Below are 4,358 nucleotides of genomic sequence, written 5' to 3'. Positions count from 1 at the left end.
ACTTACATAACTCCCACCCACCCACCTACTTACATAACGCCTACCCACCCACCTACGTACATAACTCCCACCCGCCCACCTACGTACATAACTCCCCCCCACCCACTTACTTACATAACTCCTACCCACCCACCTACTTACATAACTCCCATCCACCCACCCACTTACATAACCCCTACCCACCTACCTACATAACTCCCGACCTTTTCTTCCAAACACACACCGCACGCCCACCCCCACCCACTCTATGAGGCATGGCCTCCCCATCACTCTGCCCTGTCAAACTCCATCAAGGGGCTCTTCCCACCACTCGTTTGCCCCACCCTGACGTTCCCTCCATAAAATGCAGTAATGCAGCTCTGAATCTCGGGCAATCACCGTTGAGAAACACCGTGGCAGTGGTGACGCCGGAAAATGCAAGGACCCTTGGCGCAAGCTCAGCTGAGCGAAACTTCTGGAGGATCGGATAGCTGTGGACAATTTCCACAAGGGCACACCCGCAACCGCAAGTGGTGTGGGATTGTTGGGAATTCTCATCTATCTATCACTGCGGTTGTTGGAAATGCCTGGAAGATTGAATCCTTCTGAGGATGAACTTAAGCAAAGCCTACGCCAAGGATGCCAATCTCATTGTTGCCATTGCCATGGTTTTTATCAACAATGCTTCGCTTAGCTTTGTAAGTATTGGAGGCCATCTCACAAAAAGGCACAAATTCCACCTCGCCCCTCCACTCCAACTGCATGCCCTTTCCCTTCCCTCCTCTTACTTCGATATCTCCATTTAAACTTCTTTCCCTACCCCTGCCCTCGTCTCCTCTCCCTATATCTCATCTTCCTTTCTCCTCCTCAAATTTCTCAGCCCACCCTCCCCCATTTCCCCACACAAAGTGACGATGCAATAAACAGAGGCCTCCTCACTACATTTGCGAACAAGAAATATCTACTAAATGCAGCATTTCCCAGAAACACGTAATGCTGTGAACAATCAGCATTCTCCATAACAACTCACGTCGAGCAATCAGCGTCCCCCATCACCACACAAATTCTTGCATTTCATTCACACTGCCATCTGTTTTAGCAGAAATGGAAATGGACAAATGAAAGAAGAAATGAGATGCGGACGCACACTGGCGCTGCGGGAGTTACGGATTTGCCATTGAACCCGCTTTGATGTCACAACAGGAGCAGAAAGACAAAGACAGCCTGACAGAGTGCGCGTGCGGGCTAACCACGCTGTGACAGCATTAGCTGAAACACACAAACGTCTTCGGTGACCGCATGCGCGAAAACAACGGGAAAGTATCGTATCGGCAATCGGCATAGTATCGGTAATCGGCATAGTATCGACAATCGGCATAGTATCGGGAACCGGCATAGTATCGGGAACCGGCATAGTATCGGTAATCGGCATAGTATCGGCAATCGGCATAGTATCGGGAACCGGCATAGTATCGGCAATCGGCATAGTATCGGTAATCGGCATAGTATCGGCAATCGGCATAGTAGCGGCAATTGGCATAGTATCGGCAATCGGCATAGCATCGGGAATTGGCATAGTATCGGCAATAGGCATCGTATCGGAAACAGGCATCATATCGGTAATCGGCATAGTATCAGTAATCGGCATAGTATCAGCAATCGGCATAGTATCACTAATCGGCATAGTATCGGCAATCAGCATAGTATCGGTAATCGGCATAGTATCGACAATCGGCATAGTATCGGGAACCGGGATAGTATCGGGAACCGGTATAGTATCGGCAATCGGCATAGTATCGGTAATCGGCATAGTATCGGCAATCGGCATAATAGCGGCAATTGGCATCGTAGCGGCAATCGGCATAGCATCGGGAATTGGCATAGTATCGGCAATAGGCATCGTATTGGCAACAGGCATCATATCGGTAATCGGCATAGTATCAGTAATCGGCATAGTATCAGCAATCGGCATAGTATCACTAATCGGCATAGTATCGGCAATCGGCAAAGTATCGGCAAGCGGCATAGTATCGGCAATCGGCATAGTATCAGCAATCGGCATAGCATCGGCAATCGGCATAGTATCGGGAACCGGCATAGTATCGGCAATCGGCATAGTATCGGTAGTCAGCATAGCATCGGTAATCGGCATAGTATCAGTAATCGGCATAGTATCGGCAATCGGCAAAGTAACGGCAATCAGCATAGTATCGGTAATCGGCATTGTATTGGCAATCGGCATAGTATCGGCAATCGGCATAGTATTGGCAATCGGCATAGAATCGGCAATCAGCATAGTATCGATCATCGGCACAGTATTGAAAATCGGCATAGTATCAGAAATCGGCATAGTATCGGCAAGCTGCACAGTATCGGTAAGCGGCATAGTATCGGCAATCGGCATAGTATCAGAAATCGGCATAGTATCGGCAAGCGGCACAGTATCGGCAATCGGCATGGTATCGGCAATCGGCATAGTATCGGCAATCGGCATAGTATCGGTAAGCGGCATAGTATCGGCAATCGGCATGGTATCGGCAATCGGCATAGTATCGGCAATCGGCATAGTATCGGTAAGTGGCATAGTATCGGCAATCGGCATGGTATCGGTAATCGGCATAGTATCGGCAATCGGCATGGTATCGGCAATCGGCATAGTATCGGCAATCGGCATAGTATCGGTAATCGGCATAGCATCGGCAATCGGCATGGTATCGGCAAGCGGCATAGTATCGGCAATCGGCATAGTATCGGTAATCGGCATAGTAGCGGCAATCGGCATAGTATCGGCAATCGGCATAGTATCAGCAATCGGGATAGTATCGGCAATCGGCATAGTATCGGCAATAGGCATCGTATTGGCAACAGGCATCGTATTGACAATCGGCATCGTATCGGTAATCGGCATCGTATCGGTAATCCGCATCGTATCAGTAATCGGTATTGTATCGGTAATCGGCATCGTATCAGTAATCGGCATCGTATCAGTAATCGGTATCGTATTGCAGGTACGTCAAAACAGAAGAAATCGACGTTGCATTGAATGATGTGTAGGCAGTGGTAAATGAAACCTTGCTGTGCAAAATAAACAATTAAAGTCATGGATAGTCACGAAAGTCTTGGAGTCAGAAATACTATGGATGGCAATGCATTTCGATACCGACTTCACGGCATTAAAGGGCAATGTCACAATGAATAGCTCATCCAATCGCTTTTCAGAAGTAAATAATTGCTTGATAAATAAACGTGCTTTCAATAATATACGCAACCACAGTTTCAAAAACAAGACGTTGTCTCAGCTGCAACAGAAGTCCATAGCCTTGGACTAAAGGAAGACCTACGTATAAATAAACAAATGAATGAATGGATGAATACAAATAAATAAATAAATAAATAAGCAACCATACAAATTAAATAAGGTGTAAATATATAAATAATTCACCCCCCTTTTGTCCAAACTGCCTGACAACTGGAGGCCGAACAGTGACAGCGGAGCCTGACACCGGACCGGCCATGGCCACCCCCACCCACCTGGCTCAGGCCCAGGATGGCTGTGGGGCCGTATTTGGCCACGTGGAGAGCGTGCCTGGGCCTCAGAGAAAGGACAAACGGCGTCCGGCTGACCTTTGCAGAGTCATCTCTGTTACAGCTGGGAGCTCCAAGTGACCCCCTCCGCCTCGCCCCATGACCCTACCCTACATACCCCACCCTGCCGTGACCTTTCAATCAAGGCTTGCCCCACCAATCGGATGCCGCTGTGGGAGGGTCAACAGCACCGTGCCTGCCAAGGGTGGGGAGTGCCCTTGGCCACCCTGTGCCTACTGTGGATGTTAAGGACTGCTCTTTGTGCCGGTTCATTTTCACTCGCACGAGAACCGCCACTTGTGAGGCTTCTCCGGTGGAAAGGAGGCAACCCACGATAACCATTCATTATGAGCTACTTCAGTTTCTCTTAAACCCTTGAGGTTTACGCCTGCAATTCTGTCAAATCGCTTGCGCCGCTTCCAGGCGTCGAAAACGTCTCGGGCGGATAAAGAGTCCACACAATGTTTCAAGGATATTACATCATGAGTGGTTGTGATTGAAGGTCAGAGAGATCAGCTACAGAAAACCCTGCCATCACATGGGATTGTGGAATTAATGGCATAAACAGGCCATTAGAAGCAAACACTTAGACGTCCTTAGCTTTGCAAAAAAGAACAAATACTTTAACTGGAACAAAGAATAAAAGACAGATCTCAAAAAACAAAAAGAGAGAAAAGACAACAACAACTCCTTAGGTGGGCCGTATTCAAGGCAGAGATTTAAGGCTTCAGTCTTAGACACGTCAGAGAAACGCCTTTTCGTCTAAAAGGCTAAAGCATCAAAACATCGCGACA

The sequence above is a fragment of the Myxine glutinosa genome, chromosome 13, assembly GCF_964187855.1.
Source record: "Myxine glutinosa chromosome 13, kmMyxGlut1.1, whole genome shotgun sequence".
Classification (NCBI taxonomy): Eukaryota; Metazoa; Chordata; class Myxini; order Myxiniformes; family Myxinidae; genus Myxine; species Myxine glutinosa.
The sequence above is the reverse complement of the archived record's forward strand: the minus strand, read 5'-3'. Positions refer to the sequence as shown.